Below are 15,211 nucleotides of genomic sequence, written 5' to 3'. Positions count from 1 at the left end.
AGCATAAACTCTGCACACACATGGAATGAATTCACACAATTTCTTAAAATACAATAATTTTATTAACAAAAATAAGTCAGCTCAAAGTCAAACATATTTCAATCAACAAACTCTTTACTATGCTAAAACAATCCAACTAAACTACCAAGCAGAATTAAAGAATAACGAAGACTAATGGGCTATGTACAATATAAACAAGTTGATTAAAGATGATTGAAAACCATGATTGAAAGAGTGATGCAACATTACCATGCAATGTTTATGTTTGAGAACCAAGGATTATCTTGAAGAATCTGGAATTGAAGTTAAGTTAGTCTTGGAGCTAACTTAGGCAATAATTGGCAAATGTTTAGACAACCATTCACAATGCAAGATCAGATAAAATATTATTTTAATAAAATATTTTAAAGAATGATTTGCTGAATAAAACCAACTTTCTGGATGACCATTTCTCAATGGTGTTTAATTAGCGGCCTTTATTAAAATAATATTTAAAGAAATATTATTTTACTAGATTGAAAACTAACAACCTTTTTGGGTAAATTATCTTGGCAGGCAAGCACGTGTTCTTAGCTGTTAGTGGTTGGAGTTAACAAAAGAAGCTTATAGCTTATCATCAGAATCAAACACATACCTTTTAAAATACCATTAATAAAAGGGTTAAAATGCATAAGCATGGATGGCGTGTTATGGCCAATCTTCGTACTCGTACTCGTCGTCTTCCGCTTATCCGGGACCGGGTCGCGGGGGCAGCAGACTCAGCAGAGACGCCCAGACCTCCATCTCCCCCAGTCTAGGCCGAGACGACAGTCAGAGACCTATCTCCAACCCGAAGGCGCAGGGATACGACCCTGCCATCCACTAGGGTAAACCCCAACATGAGACGGATGAGCTGGTGGGCAACAAGCAAACCCACACCAGCCTGCCGCCTCTCCCCGTGGGCGACTCCAGAGTAGAAGAGAGTCCAACCCCTCTCAAGGAGATGGGTGCTAGAGCCCACGCTGTGAGTGGAGGCGAGCCCGACTATTTCTAGTCGATATCTCTTGACCTCCCGTACAAGCTCAGGCTCCTTCCCCCCCAGCGAGGTGACATTCCACGTCCCTAGAGCCAGCCAAAGCATCTGGGGATCGGGCCGCTGAGGTCTCCACCTTCGTCCGCCACCCAATCCTCTTTGCACCGGTCCCTCACGGTTCCCCCTGCAGGTGGTGGGCCCACTGGGGGATGGCCTCGCGTCTCTCGTTCGGGCTTGGCCCAGCTGGGTCCCACGAGGAGCAACCCGGCCACCAGGCGCTCTCCGACGAGTCCCGACCCCAGGCCTGGCTCCAGGGTGGGACCACGGCTCCGCCGTACCGGGCAACGTCACGTGCCTCGATATTTTTGTCCTCATGAGGGATTCTTGAGCCACTCTTTGTCTGACCCATCACCTAGAGCCTGTTTGCCATGGGAGACCCTACCAGGGGCATTTAGGCCCCAGACAACATAGCCTCTAGGATCATTTGAGCACTCAAACCCCTCCACCATGTTAAGGTGGCGGTTCAAGGAGGGGATGGCCGATCTTCTGTGTTTAAAATCACCCTTTAAATAAAGTTTGTCTTAACTTAAAAAAAACAAACAAACAGAACACACAAACTGAGCACATGTGCTGAGCAGATAATTTGCTAGCACTAAGATGGCTGAGTTTCAACACAAACAAAACCAAACGTCATAAAACGAAAAATGTTTAGATTATTTCATTCTAAACTACTTCTCTCTGCCCAAAACACAACCTCTTATGTGAACCGTGCTGAGGAAAAGTTGTCCGGAGCGACAAAGTTTAGGAAAGCATCCATAGTGAACAAAGGGTTAGTTTGCAGCTAATCTCCGTAGCTGTGGGGTGGGGCGGCTCGTTCTGTCGGCCGGCCGAACTGCACGTTACAGCTGTAACCACGGTGATATGGTCCCATTGTCCTTCCTTCAGACCGGGAAACTGCTCCACTCGGCGTAGAGACAGGGTCTCTGCTGGGAACTCTCTGGAACACAGTTTGCTTCTGTAGACCTCAGAGAGAAAGTCAAGCCACACTTGTACCTTAATTACCCCCATTCATGAATGAATACCGGATACACAAACAGCAATTCATTCCTACTTAACTTAGTGCATATGATCGCGTGATCGTATGACACTCTTGGATCCAGTTCGAAGAGTTATGTCTGTTTGCCTGCAAAGAGACAGTAGCGTGCTGTGTCCCTCCATCCAGTTCCTCTGGGGACCTGCGTGGAAGAGGTCAGTTTGTTGCAAAAGCGGGGTTTTTATTTGGACAGTGACGTCACGAGAAGTCTGCTGTTATTCCGTTTCTGGCTGTGCTGGAAATAGGTTAATGCGATTTACTTTGAAAGTTCCATGAAAAGCTCGTACTGGCCTTTCATTTTGTAACCCATGGCTGGGTCCCAACAAAGGTCAGAAAAGGGAAGACTTGATGGACAGAGCTGAATATTGCAAGTTCTTGGAAGGTTGCAAAAAAGTTGAGCCAGGGGTGGGGGTTCACCTTTAATTGGGACTAAAACCCTAAATACCACCAGGGTGATAATGAAATGGTTCAGATCAAAGCATATTCATGTGTTAGAATGCCATCCAGACTTAAATCCAATTGAGAATCTGTGGAAAAATTGTAAAATTTATATCCCAATCAGACTGAACTTGAGCTAGTTTGCAAAGATATCAGTCTTCAAATGTGCAAAGCTGGTAGATAATTTGCTGCTCTCATTACAGTAGTAAAGAGAGCAGCAAATAGTAAAGTGGTTGTCTTGTTTTCTTGCCACCTGTAAGACACATGTAATGCCTGTAAAGTAATGAAAAAAAAGTTACTAAAAAAACACAGAAAAAAGTTTTATGGTGCATTGATAATTTTGCAAAGCACTGTATGGGAGATAAATATATACTGCACAAACATAGCACATTTGGTGAGTCTAAAGGTCTTTGTTTTCTTAAGCAAAATAGCATTTCCATCAATGAAGAGGATTCTCCAATATCACATCTTTTAGCTATGCAACCCAGACCTTGTGCAATTTTTCTACAAGGAGCAGGCCATATTTTTTCCCATCTGTCTGGAGGCTTGTAAAACAAATGCACAATTTGCAGATATCCCATCTGCATTTAATACTGTCCACCCACTAATCCTGGCTAGTGGATTGAAAAGCATTTTTGACTGGACTCAGAACTAATCACATGGAGTTCAGATTTTCCTGGGTAGACCTCAAAGGCTATATCAGACATGTGGTCAGACGTGTCACCTTTCTTACTTTTACATGGAATGTTGCAGTGAAGAAAGACCTACAGAACAATCTGAATGTGTTTGAATTTTAGATGGTGTCCTAATTTTTTTGCAACTAGGGTAAGATTCTAGACCAAAATCTGCCAATAGATCTGATGCAGCTAACACCAATTGATTGAAAGAGAGAATTGAAGGAGATTTCAATGTTGATAAGAATAGCAGTCTTAGTTTTTTTCTATGGCTCACTAAAGACCACGGGGATGTCCAAATAAAATGACATATTTCCATTAAATATATCCTTAAGATAAATTTATTGCTAAAAGTTTGATTTATGCCCATCATAATAAATATTTAAAAAGATAAGTGCTACATGTCCTGAAGCAGGAGTTACAGAATATAAAACAGGCTGGAATGGCACAGATGATGTGCAGTATGACTTCTATCTATATGTATTATAGTTATTGGTTTACAGTAATGGATGTGCATTTTAAGAGTCTGTTTGCATGTTAAAATACAGAATATAGGTACATCACAATAATTTAGATCATCATCCAAAAGTTAACTTGAGTAATTAAATTCGAATGTGACATCCAAATTCCTGGATACGTCTGTGTGTGGTGGTTCTTCAAGCACTGACTCCAGTTGCAGTCCACTCCTCATAAATCCGCCTAAACTCTTGAATGCGCATTGCAACACAATAGTCCCAAGGCTGTAGTTATATCTGTTATTCTTACATTTTTTCCTTAAACATTTTTTCCTTCCACTCAGTTTTCCATTAACATGCTTTGATTCTTTAGGAATGACCTTTTGTGACTTACTATCAGTGTGGAGCGTTCTGGTGCCACATGATTGTCTAGGCCATGAAATTAGGTTTCTGTGAAAATGAATCTACAGAATTTATGAGCTTCAGTTTTTGAATTGATGTATTTAATTATTTTCTTTAACTAATTTCATTAAATACACCTGCATGGCTGTATAAGCAATAATTTGTATTGCAATAATTTAATAAAACTACATATGTGCTTTCTAAAAAAGCCTTGATTATATAGAATTACCAATTTTGCCCAATCTCTTGACTGTGCCATTAAGGTATATTCCTTAAACATAAAAGAAACATGAGCGAAAATGAAGTTAAAAATTAACTATGTTTCCAGCAGATGTCACTCTAGCAACAAATTTTAACAGGAGCACAACCCATTGGGCACTGTAAAACCATGCAAAATCAGGCTGCTTTAAATTTGCTGTGTTCTAAAAATAGAGCACAAATAAAAAATAAAAAAACACAATTTCAAAATGCAAAAACTTCTCTTGCTTGTGCTTTGCTAAACAGTAAGTTGAAATTAAGTACATCTTTAAAATTGCAAAAGATGCCACGCTTTGGGGAGTAAGCCCTTCTGGAAAATGCTGCCATACTGCTCCAACATCTGTTTACAGAACAGAAACCCTGCAGCATTCCAGAGAGTAGGTGTATTCACGTGTGGTTGAAGAAGAGTGTTTTGCATGCTTAAGTAAGGGTGTGATGTGCTTATCAAGAGGGAGCAGAAACATGTTCTTTCGCGCAGCATCCTTGTGATGCAAGTCAGTCACCTCTGAGGAGGACGGGGAATCTGTGTGGTCACAGAATTTCACAGAATCTGCAGTGTGTGCCACATACTAACAAACTCTTGGCGCCATTGTACCACCTTTTCTACCTCAGAAATGTCAACGCAATAGACAGAAAAATAAGAGATGGCCCCTGCAGTGCCAGCATCTCCTTTCCCCTCTTCCATCTGACACACACAGAGCAACAAAGACACAGATGCTCTCCCTATCTCATGTGAACTCACACACATACACATATTACCACTGTGTTGCTTCCTCATCTTCTCATCCACTTTTATCGCTTCTAGTCATAGGCTCAGCACCGGCACAAGCTGATAAGCTTTTGGCACATGGGAAGCGTCTGTATTCTTCAGGATACCGCCAAGAAAATAAGCAGCGCTACACTGTAAAGGAATTTTAAATGGAAATCATGCTGTGATTGTTAAAGCTTGTTGAAATTGTTTAACTGTTGAGCTCCATATTATTCTGTAGATGAATAGAAAATACTGTCACTGTAAGAATCTGCCAACCTTTACTTAAATTATGGCATGGGAGAATTTGAAGTGTTACGTTACTAAAAAATAAAGAAAAAACTAAAAAGACAATTGGGAGATTTAAGAATTTTCAGTCAGTTTCAATAATTTTCCATCAGAATTTGAATAAAATATGAAAACGTGATCTGCTTACTCGCAAAGACGTATGATGTGTGAGAACATAGCAATGGGATGACACCAATTTACAGATTTACTTGTATAATTTCATGTGATTGCTGGGTTTTTTCTCCTTTTTCTATGGCTCCTTAGAAGGATTTTGCAGTGGTTTTATCCGCATCACTGAGGGTAGAGATGATGAGTGGGTTCTTGCTGTAAAAATCAACAAGGTATGAAAAGGTTGTGGGTGACTGGAGCTTTTCCCATTACGTTTTTATGAGGAAACACCTGATAGTGTTATGATGAAGATATGACTTTCCAAGTACAGAGAGTCTTTGAATTCTGAAAACTACAGTGTTGGAGTCTCTTCCTTAGAACAAGTTCAACTGCAAGAGGTCACTCGTCATGAATGTTGACACTTCAATGAAGACTTGGCTCAATGTTGAGCTTTAAAGTATTGGTGTGTGGACATTGCTTGACTATAACCAATTAATATTCACCATATCAAAAACTCCACCAACAATAACTTATTTGTTGTCACTAATAATAAAACAAGCAACTGACTTCTAGAATTGAGATGTAAGCATTTGTACTCACATTTAGTGTATTATGTACAACAGCAATACCAATTTTCATCATATCAAACCTGGAAAACCGTTCCCTCCAAACCTTCCAGCAGCAGACATGCAACCATTTCTCAGAACAGAATATAATAGAAGGTAAGGTAAGGTAAGTTTAATTATATAGCGCTTTTCAGTAACAAGATATTCAAAGTGCTGAGTAGAAATATCTTTTATTGTCCCACAGTGGGGAAATCCATGTGTAACAGCAGCAAAGTAAAAGGAAAATAGAAAAACTGTAAAAACTGTACCGTAAGGGATAATTTACAACATAAGGAACAATACTGTACATTTATTAGAAATAAACCCTCTAGCACTTTTAGATGGGTGTGGAATATGTTTAGGACATGTAGCTCAAATATTCAGCCCAGGCTGTTGCTTTTAAACTTTTACATTCCTTTCTTGCAGTCATGATACAAAACTATGCAGCTTCACAGAACTACCCCCCCCCCCCCCCCCCCCCCCAACACACACACACACAATGCTTCCTGCAGGATTTACCAAACTGTGAGCTCATTTCATTAAAATTCTACAAGCATTACAGGTTTTTATTGTTTGTGATGAGCATCAACCTTGTTGCTATTCCACACATGCTCCCTGATCCACAGAGACTTGTAAAAAAAACAACAACAAACAAGAAAAAAAACACACTTGCTCACTGTCAAACATCCGGCAGACTGCAGCTGTGAAATTTGACGTTCTGTCCAATTTTTCTACTCTTGTGCCAAATTGTCACACTTACTTCTGCCAGAATGACAGTGCCAATAATTGCATGCATACAGGTCCTTCTCAAAATATTAGCATATTGTGATAAAGTTCCTTATTTTCCATAATGTCATGATGGAAATTTAACATTCATATATTTTAGATTTATTGCACACTAACTGAAATATTTCAGGTCTTTTATTGTCTTAATACGGATGATTTTGGCATACAGCTCATGAAAACCCAAAATTCCTATCTCACAAAATTAGCATATCATTAAAAGGGTCTCTAAACGAGCTATGAACCTAATCATCTGAATCAACGAGTTAACTCTAAACACCTGCAAAAGATTCCTGAGGCCTTTAAAACTCCCAGCCTGGTTCATCACTCAAAACCCCAATCATGGGTAAGACTGCCGACCTGACTGCTGTCCAGAAGGCCACTATTGACACCCTCAAGCAAGAGGGTAAGACACAGAAAGAAATTTCTGAACGAATAGGCTGTTCCCAGAGTGCTGTATCAAGGCACCTCAGTGGGAAGTCTGTGGGAAGGAAAAAGTGTGGCAGAAAACGCTGCACAACGAGAAGAGGTGACCGGACCCTGAGGAAGATTGTGGAGAAGGGCCGATTCCAGACCTTGGGGGACCTGCGGAAGCAGTGGACTGAGTCTGGAGTAGAAACATCCAGAGCCACCGTGCACAGGCGTGTGCAGGAAATGGGCTACAGGTGCCGCATTCCCCAGGTCAAGCAACTTTTGAACCAGAAACAGCGGCAGAAGCGCCTGACCTGGGCTACAGAGAAGCAGCACTGGACTGTTGCTCAGTGGTCCAAAGTACTTTTTTCGGATGAAAGCAAATTCTGCATGTCATTCGGAAATCAAGGTGCCAGAGTCTGGAGGAAGACTGGGGAGAAGGAAATGCCAAAATGCCAGAAGTCCAGTGTCAAGTACCCACAGTAAGTGATGGTGTGGGGTGCCGTGTCAGCTGCTGGTGTTGGTCCACTGTGTTTTATCAAGGGCAGGGTCAATGCAGCTAGCTATCAAGAGATTTTGGAGCACTTCATGCTTCCATCTCCTGTAAAGCTTTATGGAGATGAAGATTTCATTTTTCAGCACGACCTGGCACCTGCTCACAGTGCCAAAACCACTGGTAAATGGTTTACTGACCTTGGTATCACTGTGCTCAATTGGCCTGCCAACTCTCCTGACCTGAACCCCATAGAGATTCTGTGGGATTTTGTGAAGAGAACGTTGAGAGACTCAAGACCCAACACCCTGGATGAGCTAAAGGCCGCTATCCGCTATCGAAGCATCCTGGGCCTCCATAAGACCTCAGCAGTGCCACAGGCTGATTGCCTCCATGCCACGCCGCATTGAAGCAGTCATTTCTGCAAAAGGATTCCCGACCAAGTATTGAGTGCATAACTGTACATGATTATTTGAAGGTTGACGTTTTTTGTATTAAAAACACTTTTCTTTTATTGGTCGGATGAAATATGCTAATTTTGTGAGATAGGAATTTTGGGTTTTCATGAGCTGTATGCCAAAATCATCCGTATTAAGACAATAAAAGACTTGAAATATTTCAGTTAGTGTGCAATGAATCTAAAATATATGAATGTTACATTTTCATCATGACATTATGGAAAATAATGAACTTTATCACACTATGCTAATATTTTGAGAAGGACCTGTATGTATTTTGGTCTGTGTAACTTTTGTTGTGACATTGTCAAAAAGAGTAAGGTTGTTTTAAGTACTCCCAAAACCTAGAAGAAAATAAAGAGAAACTGAAAAAAAACCCTCAAGATTCATGAAGCAGAAAATATTTGCAAGGAGTGCTTTAAAGTGAGTTGTTACTCAAATAACACAACAAAAATATGTAACCTAGGTTTGATATTCAGTGCAACACTTATTCAACCTTCAGCATCATACACTTATTGACTCCTGCATAAATCAACCACTTTCAAGAGTATGATTAACTGAAATTAACAAATGTTTGTCTTGACCTAAATAGGACCTAATAACAAAAGTAACTTCAAATCTACAAAAGCATTGCATTAGAAATTCATGTTATCATGTATCTTGAGCAGAGCAACTCCAAACAACTATTTCTCAATTTAATTTTTTTTTTTTTTTACATAAAAGTCACATTTGGCATTCTTTCATCCAAATAAAAACTGTATATTCAAAAGCTTTTTCATGGTTGTGATGGAAATCTTTACTTTTGCTTTACAAAAGCCACTGTCCTCATGTTTTATTACATTGGATGCCCTGAGAGATGCAGTTCTCTGAAACATGTGTGGAATGATTATGATCTTATAACACTGCAATATGAGTTGGTGGCCCATAAAATGTTATATCCCTTTGACAATTAAATTTCTGTGGCAAGGAGAGGGACAGTCTTCTTCTCTATCAGGTAGAATGACCAGTCTCAGCCAAGACACCATTGCCTCCTGGACAGTTTCATAACCCCATTTGTATGTGAAGTATTTAATATCAGAACATATTCTATGAAAACTAATGAAATAAAAATCATAATGTCTCATAGTTTATAATTTTTCTTTTCCAGCCACCATGACAGTTTTGTAGGACTTCATATTAAGGCCACCCAGTATGAAAGTTTCTCCTGAAAAAAATGCATCAAAGCCTTGCAGGACTGAGCTGCCAAATGTGTAACAAAGTTTCTGGTCTGAGATCTGTAGATAAATTTTTTAAACTAATCATAATAGCACCATTTAACCATTTTAATTTGGCAAAAACCTTGTGTCTTTTCACCTCCACGTCTTATATTTTAGTTTCATTGATGAGTTATTGATTTCTCAATGTTCAGTTAATTTAATGTTTGACACCTGGACTGTCAGTTAGCAGGTAGGTGGAGATGAGCAAAATAAAACTTTTATTAACTTACAGGTACTCAAGAGTCCTACAAAATACTGAAACTGTTGAAGAGTGGAACCTAGGAGCAAAGCTAAGGAACAGAACCAGAGAAACTGACAATAAACTGAGAAAACTTGGAGATTAATGTACTGAAAAGGCGATTACTGAAACAAACAGTTGGGTCTGATTAACAGAGTCCTGAAAAGGCTGATGGCTTGAGCGACTGAAGGAGACTGGCCAGGAAGAAGAATTAACCAAGTAATCACAAACAAAAGCAAGATCAAACATGGGGATAAAGAAACAATAACTAAAGTGAACATAAAGCCTGTTAACCAAAATCCAATCAACAATAGCTTATAAAAATGACCCAATCAAGGAATCAAGTCACAGGTAAACACAGAAGTACTGAGCCAGGGGTAATTTCAATGAGATAGAAAAAAAAGGCAACCATGAAGTCAGATCCTCCAGCAGAAACAGGGTCAGGATGAGCGACCATCTGCTGTAGCCAGTTGGAAGTTAAGAGGACAGGAAGAAGTCAAACAAAAACCCAGAATTGCTGGCCAAGGAGTACCTTTTATGGAAAAGAAAAGGAGAAAAGAGCAAATCATTAATAGTTTTAATAGCTCAATCAATGTTTTCATCCAGGGAGGACACAAGGAAAAAACCAGGAGTACTTTCTATAAGGTAAAAAAACAAATACCAAGTAATTAACCAAATGCAGAGATCTTTGAAGGTACAGCAAAAAGTGTGGATCCTCACAGCATGTAAAATGTATAATTTCAATTATTGGCCTTAATTGTTTTGAAATCATGTCCCTGCTTTTTCATCAGATAACCAAGTAAAATTTTACAAGAAAACTAATTAAAATTTCTGCTAAAGGTAGTTACATATTAAGAAGATGCACAGTTTCATCTGAAATCTCTTTACTCCAGAAGGAGAACAATATCTAAAGCAGGCATACAGACATAGAAATCAGACAAACCTCATATAGTAAAATATCTGTCACATTCTCCATTCAACGATGTGTGTACAATAACTAAGGGGTTTCATCACTCACAATTTCTCTCATAGGGTCAGATGCCCTTGCATGGATGAACGTACGTATATGAGTCACAGGATGGAGGGAAACCTCCTACACAGCATTCTTCCACAGGAAAGTCTGGCTGCCAGTCAGAGGCGTACATGCTGTGCATCCCTGAGAGTCAGCAGAACTCTTCACTGCTGTGTCACATTAAAGGCAAGATAACCTGAGGGTGGTCGCTGCCTACTTTGTCAGTCTGACAAAGCCTGTTTGGCCCTTTTCGTTCCATTGCAAGGGCAATTTGCTATGTGTGACCTTTCAAAGGGCAACGTAATATGACAAGAGCTGTTAACATCTGAGGATCACCCAGGGGATTCTGAAGATACAGATCCTTTATACAGTTTTGGAGCTCTTCTGTTTATCTTTAAAACGGACATCCCCCTCTGTTTCCGATGCTGTGGTGCCAGCAGATTTCTCCTTGTTGCACAACATTAAACCAATCTATAGCCTGCAGAAAAAAGGTGAAGATAAACTCTAGGAAAGGGAAGATATGGATAAAAAATAAGTGGGTGACACCCAGAAGTGATAAGCCGGTATGACAAATCTAGTGCAAGTATCCCTCCTCCCATCATAATCTCAAGGATACGAATCATGTCAATTATATCTGTCTTGTGGCTAAAATGCAGCTTTGCTTTAGCCTCATAGAGTTTGTAACACCCTAGGCAGAAAAATACAACTGAAACCAGGTGTTTATATACACTGTATTAAAAAACACACTACCTTTTTTATGTCATTGTCTGATATTAAATCAAACAAAAATGTTTCTATTATGAGTCCATGTCGATTACCAAAATTATTTCTATCTTGAAATAACAGAATAATGAGTAAGAGGTTTTGTTTTCATCTCTTCAAAATCAGAAATTTACATGCCATTACTTATGATGGTATAATTGCCTTTTAAACTTTATGACCTAGGTGAAATTTTTTGGTTATGAATTCACAAACTTCTCAAAATAGTTTGTTGAAATATTAACATATTCTTCCTGCCAGTAGAGGTGTCACTGAGTCAGCTTTGTAGGCCACCTTGCTCACACACACCTTTTCATTTCTTCTCACAAAGTCTCTGTATGTCATATATTGTTGTTGTTGTGATGGTGTTCCATGTGTAGACAAGACATCAGCTGCCTCATATTTGTGATGGAAGATTTATTTGAAGAATAAGAACTTACAAACAACAGAGGGAGATACGTTTTGGGAACATCAAGCAACTGGAGAGCAGGACAACTGGCATGTGGGACAATAGCTGATGGTGAATGGACACAGAAGAACTGAAGTGAAGAAACAGAGAGGCTTTTAACCACATGGAGAGTTAATGAGTGCCATGAAAACCAAGTGTGACTAAAGGCAATGTGGTGTACCTGGGGAAAAAGCAGGTCGTGGAAACTTAACCAAGGTGACTAATCAACACAGAGTGAACATAGAGAAAATTAACTAGAATACAAAATGATCTAGAAACCAAAGGGAAACACTAAACATACTAAGAAACTCAACACAAAGGAATTAACCTATATAAAAAGACTCCATTGGCAGTAATAAACACTCCAAAATAACCCAAATACAAAAGCTGTGGATCATGACACTATAGGTATCACTATAGGTTTTTGTGACAGGCACTACAAAACATTGACTTTGTTATCCTTCAGTCAAATTGTGACAACATAAATTTGGCAGTATGGTTATTGTGAATGCTCATTTGCAAGAAACATTTTTGCCCAAGCTTTAACTTACTGACTGATGCCTTGAGATACTGCCTCGTTATTTCCACATTTGTGTTATTTCCTTATGGTCCCACCCCTTTTTGTGCAGTGCACCAGTCCCTCCTGCAGCAATACAGCCCCACAACATGAAGCTGCCACATATGCACTTTCAAAATGTAGGGCTTGCAAACCCCTAAATGTAACAATGGACATTATAAGCAAACAATTTTCCTTTCATCAGACCCCATGACATGTTTCCAAAAATAGTGTCTTTGTCCATGTGTACATTTGCCAACAATTATGTGTTTTTTCTCTGTTATTGGAACAATGACTTCCTCTTTTTTAGCCCATGTCAATAGATCACTCATTTTACTGAGGATAACAACACTCCAGCTTATAAGATAGTGACTTAACCAGCTTAAGTCACTATCTTCACAAGGTCATTTGCTTTTCTGGTGTTCATACATACAAACAGTTGAAACCAATAAATGATATATCTTCATGCATTTATAAATTGTACCCAAGGATAAGAAAGATTTGCAGAGGTCCAAAATTCTCTTCCTGATTTCTTCAGATTTTCTCACGGTGCAACAAAATTAAGAAGTGGGTTTGTAGTGTGGCTTAAAGTACATTTACCTCTGATTAAGAGCAATATTGTGAAGTAGGAGTAATATTGTGAACCATTTAGAAGTTTAAAAAGCCATGACATCATCAATTTTACAAATTGTTTAAAGACAACATTTTCTTACTTAATGTAAACTTCCGACTTTGAAGATTGTAATGCAAGATTCTCTAAAAAGTTATCTCTTTCATTATTCTGGCATTGAAGCGAATTCCCAAATAATGTTGGGAATCTTAACTGACCTAAAACAGGAACATTTTTGTCTGATTTAAAGTAGGACACTGTGAAACAAAAGGTATGGGTCCCTTTTGCAATGTATACATACGCAGTTTCAACTGTTTTTCAATATAGCTTGTCAATACTTTTTATGATGACAAATATTCATTGGTCCCATTTTTAGAAAAAAAACCCAAAAAACTGAAATTTTCACATTTTGTTTGTATCTTCTGTTGATTTTGCTTAGGCAGCACAAACTGAACTAAATCTCACACAGAATGACAGTATCACTGACAGCTGACCATTTAACTTTCAGTTTTTAAGATGTTTTTGAGTTAACTTTTCTGTTGATTAGGACCAAAAAACCCTCTAGGTTATGCAAATGAAGGAATGTTGATCAAATTGAGGTGTTTATGTCCAATACACATAGGCATACACAAAACATTGAACTACCAACATAACTATTAACATGTATGTGAATATAAAGGTGAATAATCATGTGCATGTACAATTTACTTATGTGTGTTGTATGTGTACATGTTGAAAATAAATCTAAATCTAAAAGTTCAAAGTTGTTAAATATGTAAGTCAAGAAGTAAGTTAACCGACACTAAGTATTATCTTATTACTTTCAAACTGTTTTTTTGCATGTTTGTCAGGAGCGCAATTGAATAAACAGATTGGAGTTGTATTTCCCTGTTATGGGTAACTGCAGCAGCAGTACCACTACTGCCTGCAGTTTCCTCTGTTTCAAATAAATGTAGTTTAAATAATCACAGTATAGAGTCTTTAAAATCCAACAAGAAGCCAAGTCTAACATTTCAACTGTCGAAATCTACTTAATACACAGAAAAATTAGCTGGTCACCAAATATTTTTAGCTTGATTCACTGTGACTAATTGGTGGGAAATTCAAATGCCTTTTTTTTTATCAGTAAATGCACAGTATGTGGATGCTTGGGAGAAGAATGAAAGTTTGCAATGATCGGTAATATTTTTAAAATGACTTCAACGGGAGCAAAGAAATTAAATAGGCAATTTAAAAAGAAATGTTGATATTTCATTTAGGCTACATGAGAGTGAGTGAGAGCAAGACTTTCAGCCGATAACAAGTAGGTTGAATGGACTATAGCAAGGATTTTTTTTTATCCTGTTGAGCTTTCACAACCTCTGGCTGTCATGAAACATACAAGATTTAAAAAAATGTTGGCAACCTTTTGAAAAATTGTGAAAAGTTAAGGTAAGGATCTACAGGGTTTGGACAATGAAACTGAAACACCAGTCATTTTAGTGTAGGAGATTTCAAGGCTAGATTGGACCAGCCTGGTAGCCAGTCTTCATTGATTGCACATTGCACCAGTAAGAGCAGAGTGTGAAGGTTCAATTAGCAGGGTAAGAGCACAGTTTTGCTCAAAATATTGAAATGCACACAACATTATGGGTGACTTACCAGAGTTCAAAAGAGGACAAATTGTTGGTGCACGTCTTGCTGGCGCATCTGTGACCAAGACAGCAAGTCTTTGTGATGTATCAAGAGCCACGGTATCCAGGGTAATGTCAGCATACCACCAAGAAGGACGAACCACATCCAACAGAATTAACTGTGGACGCAAGAGGAAGCTGTCTGAAAGGGATGTTCGGGTGCTAACCCGGATTGTATCCAAAAAACATAAAACCATGGCTGCCCAAATCACGGCAGAATTAAATGTGCACCTCAACTCTCCTGTTTCCACCAGAACTGTCCGTCAGGAGCTCCACAGGGTCAATATACACGGCCGGGCTGCTATAGCCAAACCTTTGGTCACTCATGCCATTGCCAAACGTCGGTTTCAATGGTGCAAGGAGCGCAAGTATTGGGCTGTGGACAATGTGAAACATGTATTGTTCTCTGATGAGTCCACCTTTACTGTTTTCC

This window comes from Girardinichthys multiradiatus, chromosome 11 (genome assembly GCF_021462225.1).
Source record: "Girardinichthys multiradiatus isolate DD_20200921_A chromosome 11, DD_fGirMul_XY1, whole genome shotgun sequence".
NCBI lineage: Eukaryota > Metazoa > Chordata > Actinopteri > Cyprinodontiformes > Goodeidae > Girardinichthys > Girardinichthys multiradiatus.
The sequence above is the reverse complement of the archived record's forward strand: the minus strand, read 5'-3'. Positions refer to the sequence as shown.